This window comes from Colobus angolensis, unplaced genomic scaffold, assembly GCF_000951035.1.
Source record: "Colobus angolensis palliatus isolate OR3802 unplaced genomic scaffold, Cang.pa_1.0 Scaffold150, whole genome shotgun sequence".
Lineage (NCBI taxonomy): Eukaryota > Metazoa > Chordata > Mammalia > Primates > Cercopithecidae > Colobus > Colobus angolensis.
In genome coordinates, this window is record NW_012114600.1 from 6934381 (window position 1) to 6944311 (window position 9931).

The 9931-nt window shown below is 41.1% G+C and overlaps 1 protein-coding gene across 2 annotated transcripts in view; it reads right to left on the minus strand.

The window, feature by feature from the left end:
- CNTN1 (contactin 1) overlaps nt 1–8343 on the minus strand; it is a 409794-nt gene extending 401451 nt beyond the window's left edge. For both annotated transcript variants that reach the window (XM_011936103.1, XM_011936106.1), the window contains exon 1: nt 8190–8343. The gene's annotated coding sequence lies outside the window, so the exon portion shown is untranslated. The remainder of the gene's footprint in view (nt 1–8189) is intronic.
- Between the last annotated feature and the right edge of the window lie 1588 nt (nt 8344–9931).

Here is a 9931-nt window from a genome sequence, read left to right on the forward strand (position 1 = left end):
TTTACGCCATTCTCCTGCCTCAGCCTCCCAAGTAGCTGGGACTACAGGCGCCCGCCATCTCGCCCGGCTAGTTTTTTGTATTTTTTAGTAGAGACGAGGTCTCACCACGTTGGCCAGGCTGGTCTCAAACTCCTGACCTCGTGATCTGCCCACCTCGTCCTCCCAAAGTGCTGGGATTACAGGCATGAGCCACCATGCCTGGCTGAAAAAAAAATTTTAATAACTCAAGTTAAAAAAAAAAAAAGGTAAGGGAAAGAGCATTGTACTTGTCACCTAATATAAAAAGACACGTACTTCAAAACAAACAAACTGAAAAGAGTAATATGGTGTGTGTGTGGGGAGGGGGGTGTGTGTGTGTTCTAAATGAGCAAGTAACTATAAGACTTAAAGATATGTCTAAAGCAAAATGTTCTGTCAGTTTTCTTCTCAGATTACTAAAAATCAAAGCAAAAACCCTATATAGGTATAATGTAATACATTTTTACTAGGACATTAAGGGGATTATTATTATCAAGATTGTTGTCCCTAACCTAGACAAAATGATGCCAGTCATCTCTCAGTGAAATGTTCTGGGCCAAGCATAACACATAGGACACTCAACTATGAGCCAGATCATCTTACTTTTCCAGATTTACCACTAACATGTAACCTTGGGCAAATTACTTACTTCTCTGAGCTTATTTTTTTTTATCTATAAATGTGGATAACCATGACGTTGAACCTAACTTTCAAGACTGTTACGAAAGATCAAATAAGGCTACACATGTGACCATACTTTGTAATCTGCCAAAGATGACACCAGTGGAAGACCTTCTATTAAATAAAGAAAAGTGAAATTAACTTTGCCGTTATTTAATTCCTACACAGCTAAATTTATACATCTACATTATCCATGTAACTATACATTCCTCTTTCCTTTTAAAATGCAGAATTATTTAAAAGATATTTATTGACTGATTTAGCAATTTGGAATTATTGGCTGTCCTAGGCATGCTTTCATTACAAAATACTTCATTAAAAAAAAAAATCTCCCTTATTTATCCTGTATAAATTAACAAAACCAGGAAGTTAATTTTTGACATATTGTGAAGATTGATATAATTTTTAGTTTGTATTGATTGGTTTCCAGGGTAAAGATATGGATCTTTCATTTGTTGAAATCCTAAAAACTAATTTAGTCTTAACCTTCTTTTATTCATTTCTTCAGAAAATGTTTATTAAGTTTCAACTATATGTCAGGTCCTCTATCAGACACAAAGAAAAATAATGTATGGCCTTTATCCTCCAGGACTTACAGTGAGGGCAAGAGACAAGTAAACAATCAGTACAATGTAGTATGGTAAGTGACATGGCAAGGATATCCACAGGTTACTATGGGAGTCAAAATTTAAGACTGAGAATTCAGGGAAGTCCTCCAAGAAATGGTGGCATCTGATCCAAGGCATGAAAAGGTCAGTCAGTTAAAAAGCAGACAAGAAAACAGGTTATTTATGGGAGAGAATAGAACATGGGGAACATTGGGAGGGTGTTGGGAGAAAAGAGAAAACAAGATGCATTAGGAGAAGGCAAACAGTTCAGTTGATCGACATTGTGGGAGACTGGAGATGGGAGAAATTTGATTAACCAGAAAATGAATCTAGAGAAGTTACCAGGTACTATTTAATAAAGGACTTCAGGTGCAATGCAAAGACTTCAGACATCTTATTAATACAACAAAAGGGGAACTTACTCAAAAAATTTTCAGCAGAGGAAGCATACAATGAGATTGACTTTAGAAAGACAACTGTGGTTATGACATATAGAATGTACTCAGGAGAAGGCGACTATGAGAGAGGAGAATGAAATAGGGACTTCAAACTCTGAATATCTGTTTTTTACACAGAAAACAAAGTTGTAAAAAAGTTTAAGTGGCTGGCCTCATGGCCGGGCGCGGTGGTTAACGCCTGTAATCCCAGCACTTTGGGAGGCCAAGGCGGGAGGATCATGAGGTTAGGGGATCGAGACCATCCTGGCTGACACGCTGAAACCCCATCTCTACTTACAAAAAAACACACACACACACAAAAAAAAAATTAGCCAGGCATGGTGGCGGGCACCTGTAGTCCCAGCTCTTCAGGAGGCTGAGGCAGGAGAATGACGTGAACCCAGGAGGCAGAGCTTGCAGTGAGCCGAGATCATGCTACTGCACTCCAGCCTGGGCAACACAGCGAGACTCTGCCTCAAAAAAATAAACAAATAAATAAGTGGCCAGCCTCAAAGCACACTGCTAGTAACTGACTGAGCTAGGTTTCATGCAAAGCTCTGCATAACTCTTAACACCTATGCACTGAAGAACCAGGCAACCTGCCTCTCATAAAAGAAACTAATGCAACCAGCACTAAGCATTTAGAGTGGTAACAAAACAGGGAAGGAAAAGTAATGACATGCTCAGGTCTACACCATCAAAATCAAGTACAGGGGTGAACAATTATCTAGTGAATTAAGGACCATATGGATAATCCTGGCAGAAGCAGATTTAGTGCCTGAGTCATTCAGATAATTGTGCAAACAAAGTGCCCTGCTCTGCCTGAGTAACCTGGCCATTAATATCTTCCATAGTGCATTCTGCCCTGTGGCTCTTTTGAAATGAACAGTAGTAGCTCAGAAAGAATTAAGGTACTATTCACTTCATGGGGAGCTGCCTAAAGAATAATGGAATCTTAATAGACTGAGTGAATTTTATGTGTCCCCAGGAGCCATTTCGCACTGGGATATACATATGATATACATAAGCCAGATTCTGCTTCAAAGGAGGAAAGAAGTTCAGCAATAGCACCATCATATGTTGCTTTTATATTCAATTCTCCGTTAAGTGGCAGAAAGTTTTCTGAACCTGAAAGCTACAAAGAGACACTACTGCAAATAGATTTATAAACTACAGTAAGGCTATACATTTCTCTGTGTTAGAAAGCATTTTTTAAAATGCAAAGAACAAGGTGAGGAAAATTTTTGCAGCATACCACAGATTTCCTATTACATGAGAAAATATGAACACTCCAATGAAATTCACAAATTAAGAAATACAAGGAACCAATAAATATAATAACATTTTTGAACTTTTCCAAAATCATATGAACAATAACTCAGAAGAAAACTAGATACAGAATTTATACTGTCAAAATGATCCCAATTTTTAAAAATAGTACCAAGTGTTAATGAGAGTATGGCCAAACTGGTACAACCACTGGTAGAGTATAAATCTGTGCTTACATTTTGGGGGAAGCAATTTGGCAGTAAGTGTTACGAAGCTAAAAATATTTACACTTTTGCCTGGGTAAATTCTAAGAAGCTGTCATAAGGAAATGGTCAGAAATGCAAATATTAATATAATAAAGGTTCATTTTCATGACTGTGCAAAACTGAAAACAATCTAAAGATCTATTACAGAATATTGACAGCCAAAAAAAAAAAAAACATGGCCAGTAAGAATATTAAATGAAATGAATAAATGTTTATGGTATATTAAGTTTAAAAAGTTAACAAAAGTGAATGTTCACTATAAACTCAAATCTATAATTGAAAAATACCCATTTATATTAATAGAAGTAAGACTGGAAGATTGAAATAGGATCTCCTTGTTTTGTGGAATTTGGTGGATTTTTCTTTATTCTCAGTATTTCTTTAATGTTTCTAGATGTCCTTATGATAATAAAGTACTATTTTCAATGTGATATTAAATAGACTTTTGAATGTAACTTTACACAGTAGGTCATTCATATTATTGAAGTGAAATAATGCCCCATCCTCCTGCTGCTACATTTCCAAGATCACGCAACTAATCAGTCCTATTGTCAAGAGTTGGACCTGAGTCTCCTGCTCCAAAGTCAGTGCTCTTTAAAATTTGAACTAAAGTACAGTGAAAGTTTCAAAGGAAAATAGAAGCATTAATGAAAATTGAAAGCACATTATACCAACAATACATGGCATCTTAGATTAAAGCAGATAGACTTATATATTGGAAGATTTGATAACATGCCTACTGCACTCATCCAGGCATGGAATGCCAGTATGAAACTAGTGCTGGAATAAGCAGAGAAAGATACAAATTAGAGTTGAAAATAAAAATGAATTAATTACTGACTATACAGTGAACACTTGGATTAGAGGAAAGAAAGTCATAAAAGGTAACTAACAGGCTGGGCACAGTGGCTCACACCTGTAATCCCAGCACTTTGGGAGGCCGAGACGGGCGGATCATGAGGTCAGGAGATCAAGACCATCCTGGCGAACATGGTGAAACCCCGTCTCTACTAAAAATACATAAAAATTAGCTGGGCGTGGTGGCGGGCACCTGTAGTCCCAGCTTCTCGGGAGGCTGAGGCAGGAGAATGGCGTGAACCAGGGAGGTGAGGGAGCTTGCAGTGAGCTGAGATCGCAGCACTGCACTCCAGCCTGGGTGACAGAGTGAGACTCCATCTCAAAAAAAAAAAAAAAGCCTGTAAAGTTGTAGTCTCCATTGATAAAAGCCAGTTTATGAATGATGCCTATCGATGGGGAAAAAGGAAAACCAGTTTTCATCTTGTACATTACAATTGCTATAAACAGCACTGCTATTATTAATAGCTATTCTTTATGAGTAATTACCATGGGCCAAACCCTATTTTGAATGTTTAACATGCATTATCTCACTTAATATTTTAAAAATCACAAAATCCTCTCATGTAAATGCTATGATAATCCCCAATTGACTTGCTGATATTCTCTTAACTGCATCGTGATACCTAAATATTAACACCTGCAGGCTTCCTCCCAAAGCCTGTGTTCTTAGCCAGTAGGGTAAGTGTAAAGGAAATGGCTAATGGAAGGAAGATTAGGAATGGAAATGCAGAAGGAGAACTTTATTTTCAGTAAGATAAATTGTCATCAATTTGGGGGATTTGCTTGAAAGCTAGAAGTAGAAAGAGAAGATAAGAGGGAGACAAAGGAAAGTTAGAAAAATTAAGAAAAAAGTATGGTATCAGAGCATTGTAGTGTCAAGGAGCAAAATTTCAAGAACAAGATGGACAATATGGAAAATAGAACGTCAGAAGAGAACAATGAATAATACACCAATAAAAAAGAAAACAAACATTGGAATTGAGGAGGAGGAGCTTACTGGTGAGTTAGAATAGGTTGTGGGATATGATAGAAACCGTGGCCAATTTGCATGTAGAAATAGATGGAAATTGAAGGATTGGTTGATGTTTTTGAAATAAGGCAATTACAGAGCATATTTTGTATACCGAAATATAAATTGTCTATTTCAGCTCTTTCTAGTTGGTCTCAAGGGACACAAGATACAAGAGAATACATAGAACCAGTACATAGTCATAACCCCTACTGGAAAACCGAATCATTCTATGGAAGGACATAGAAACACTTTATGTCATCCATTACTCCTCATGGAGAGGATCATAAAGCCAGAGGAAGTTTCCTCCCAATACATAGCCTTCTACCAAAAAATTATCCCCAAATCATTGCAGCACCCATTTAGCTTCTTAGGATGATGCTTCCTGAACAAGAATCTTTAAGGCTACTTACTATAGGACTGTGTTCAATGTGGTGGGGTATACAAAAAGATTATAAGCATAGTCTTTTTCTGCAAAGTACTTCCTAATTAGAAAACAAATCAGACATACAAATGAGGATTAAGCAACAAAATAAGACTAAGCATGATTAAGTTTCCAAGTGAAAATAGTCTACTAGAGATTCTGAAGAGGAGTGATTGTTTTGTTAGAACCCTGAATTTTAAAATGCATTTAGTTGATACATACCAATGTATCAACCAATGTACAATACAATAATTATGTATTGTTATAATTACCAGTAGTAGCTCTATTTATTAATGACCCACTATGTGCCCATCCCCATGACAGAAACATGCATACTTTTTTATGACCCTCATAGCAACCTGAAAATTCAATGCTATAAAATTCCTTTTGAAGACAAGGAAACAGATTCTCAGAGTTTAATTAACTTGCTCCAAATCAGATCATTAGGAAGTTGCAGAGCAAAATTAAAAGCCAGCTCGCCTGTGATGGTAACTTGGTAGATTAAATCATTTATCTTCAAAATGACTTGGCAAGTTAGAATTTTGTTCTTAAAACACATAATTGATTTTTGTAGGGATACATGTCAGGCTAGAACTGAATAAACTTGGTTTATATTGTTTCTGGTATCATCTTTGACCACATTTTGTTACCAGGACCAAAAATCCTGGGAAGCTAAAAAGTATTCTATTTGAGGGGAAACTGCTATGCAGTAAAATTACACAGCAGGTTGTTGGAATATTCAAGTTTTCAGAAGACTTTAAACCAATCACTTGTGTCCTCTAAATCTTAGTTTCTTCATCTGTGAAAATGGAAAGGTTGTCATCAGGAATAAATAATTTTAGGGAATGGCAAAGATAAATGCACATACATCAATCTATAAAAGAAAGTCCACGTAGTACAAATAGATGTGAAATGAAAAAGCAGTACAAATTTAAATATCAGGTCCACAAGTAAAATCTGTACAAAGAAATACATCAAATCTACACCCGCAAGGGTTCTAACAGTTCCTTAGTCCTGGAAAGTGGGTGGATCCATTCCCAGATCCCCAAATGCTGTTAGCTATAAGTTATCACTCAAATAAATTTACTACCAAATAACCAAACCATTATGCCCAGTCTAATAAAATATTCCAGATACGGCATGTATTAATTTGATTTGTGTTACACTTCGGGCTGGTAAGGTTCATATGTACACTTAGAAAACTGAAAAATGGAGCGAAATGGATGAAATCATATGGGCACTCTAAGAATGTTTTCAAAATACTGAAATATTGAAAACATGAAATATGACATATTGAAAACATGAAATATGAAATATTGATCTTTACGTGAGTTACAAAAGCATTATTTCACTCAGGCTTTCAGCAGTCTGAATGCTTCTCCCGCTGTTCCCCCAATGGAGAATTGGATTCCCTTTTGCCCCTCCCACTCAGTGCTTCCAGATTGCTTGAGAAGGCCAAGGCAGCCGGCTCAGCAGCAGGGAAGCCGGGCTGGGTATGCAGGAGCTATATATAGCTCCACCTTGGAGATGTGCACACACAAGCACACGTACGAATACCCATGCCCGGGCTGGCATGAAAATAAATAAATAAATAAGGAAAGGTCACAGCTATCCCCTCTTCCTCCTTCCCATCATCCCAATTTTTCAGGAATTTTCCAAACAGGGTGTCATCAGTCCCAGAGGGTGATGCAGCGTCGGATTTCTCTGCAATTCTTCTGCCTACTGCTCCCAGCAATCTGACTCCTGCAGGAACCGGCACTGGGCCAACACCTACTACACAGATGCGGTCACCCAGCGAGGCAGCCTCGCAGCCGCTCGGAGCTCATCCGGGCATAATCATTTGACTCCCTGGGAATCCCTGAAGCCAAACCCACATTTCAGAAACTAGGTGTGAAGGTGGTTCCCGTAGACAGCGCCAGGCTAGGAGGGAAGGGGCAGTGGCTCCGCGTTCTCTCCCTCCCGCCTGCGGCAGATCGTGGAGAAGGGCCGGTGCCTTCTCAACGGAGATGTGATTAATCGGAACGTGCCCTTCGAGTTGCAGGGATTGTTCCCCACCCCCATCTCCTGAAGGGAGCTAGATCTTAACAGAGGGGCCAGGGGACAAACAAGTCCCTTCTTCCCCTCTCCGCAACCGCTCCCAGGTTTTCGGGGATGCGCTAGCCAGGCGCCCAGGTGGGATGGGGAAGATCAGCAGGTGCGGGCCGGCGTCAGGAGCGAAAGATCTGCGCGCCCCGGGCTGCCGACCTCTCTGCTTCCCCACCCCTCCCCTGCCGAGGCGACATGGCATCCCTGGGGCGAGTTCCCGGCGCTGGCGGCGGTGGCAGCCTCCGAGAGGAAAGTTGACGAGACACAGACCCCGGCTTGGAGCCCTCTCCTAGGGTACTGCCGTCCTGCCCTGTCCGGCACCCCAGGGCTCCGGCATCCCGCACCCCTGCTTCCCGGCACCCCAGCCACCTCCGCCCCAGTCCTTCCCGCGCCGTACTTCACGGCGAGAGCTGCAGCGTCCACAGGAGATGTGGGGGTGACGAGGGCGGGGCGGGGCTGGGGGAAGGGAAGCAACGGCATGGAAATGCGCATTCTTTATTTTATCTGCAAAGAAGGAAAAGTCCAGCTTCCTACCTGTTCCCTGCTCCTGCTCGCCTTGGTGCGGCACAGCTGGATCATACCCTACAGGTTTCCCACTTCCGCGGCAAACACCTGGGAGTGCATCTCCCCACCCGCGCCCCTCCTCGCCTCAGCGGAGCCCACCCTGGCTACTTGACAGCAGAAGCCCGGCCTTTTAGGGCGGTTATTGGGGCAGCGGGGAAAGTGGGGCGGGGACCGCAGGGAAACCCGCGTCTCTGATTGGACAACAGGGATATCACTCTCACCCCCAGGACCGGCGCAGGCTGCAGACTTGGGTAGCTGCTAAACCCAACTGCAAAGGTTCTCTGCAGTGCCTGAAACCCAAACCTGCTGCTACCGGATCAAGGATCCTTCGCTGGAGAGAAACTGGTTTGATGACTTGTCATTTGAGGCCCCAAGAGGGAGGGATGGGCCAGGCATAACTAGACACCCAGCACTTTCCTGAGCTTCCCTGAAGGGACCATCTGCTCCGGGAGATTTGTCAGGAGAAAATATCAGGGCAGCGCCTCATAGAGAAGAATGAGCTTCGATTAGGAAATAATAAAATACTTATGTGGGACAAAATACACACACACATACACACAGGAAAATAAAACGATGTGAGGATTCTTTTTTAAGTTTCCATTTTTGCCCAGATGTAACATGGCAGTTTTTCTTGAGAAAAGACTGAATTGCTTAGCCTGTAATGCAGAAGACCCCCAAATATCCCCTGGTAAAAACAGTGTTTTAAATAGGGAAGCACTGCATAATAACCTCTCAAGAAAGTGTAAAAGAAATTAGGGTCAAACTGCATGAGCGTTTTGCTTTGGGGCAGTTCAGTTGGTGGCAAAAGTCTTAAAATAATCACCATCAGACTGATTGATAACCAATCTGTTGCTTTTCTACTGATATTAGTTCATCATTTCTTTGGTACTCAAACACTGAGAGGATGTTTATGCCCCCCAAACCTAAGTGATCCCAAGCCTGCCTTTTATGTGAAGGGGACAGGGTAGAATAACTTTGCGTTCAAATGCCATCTCCGCCATTTATTCAGGTGGAATCTGGAAATTACGGAATTCAAAAGACTCCTTAAATGAAGGAACATGCTAGAACTACCACAAGTAAAACTGGGGGTTTAGGGTGTCTTAGTATATAGTACCATGTGAGGAATCAAGTTGCCTTCTGCCTGCAAATAACCACATTCTTCTTCTATCTAAATTAAGTAGCCATCTTAAGTGCTAAGCATGAGATACAACTCTCATTCTCAAAGAGCTTATGATAGGCCTGGGACACTGGATAACTGTTAGAAGATGACATTGCTATTAATAAATGTAGACTCTCTACTTAGTGGTTATGGTTGTTATTACTATCATCAGGTAAGGCTTTTCATAATGTTTTCTTCATAATACTGAAGGAATCTGATTAACGCATTTGAAGGTGGGGGCCAGGCAAGGTGGCTCACGCCTGTAATCCCAGCACTTTGGGAGGCCAAAGCAGGCGGATAACGAAGTCAGGGGATCGAGACCAGCCTGACTAACACGGTGAAACCCCGTCTGTACTGAAAAAAAAAAAAAAAATTAGCCTGGTGTAGTGGTGGGCGCCTGTAGTCCCAGCTACTCGAGAGGCTGAGGCAGGAGAATGGCGTGAACCCGGGAAGCAGAGCTTGCAGTGAGCCGAGATTGTGCCACTGCACTCCAGCCTGGGTGACAGAGTGAGACTCCGTCTCAAAAAATATAAAATAAAATAAAATAATAAAA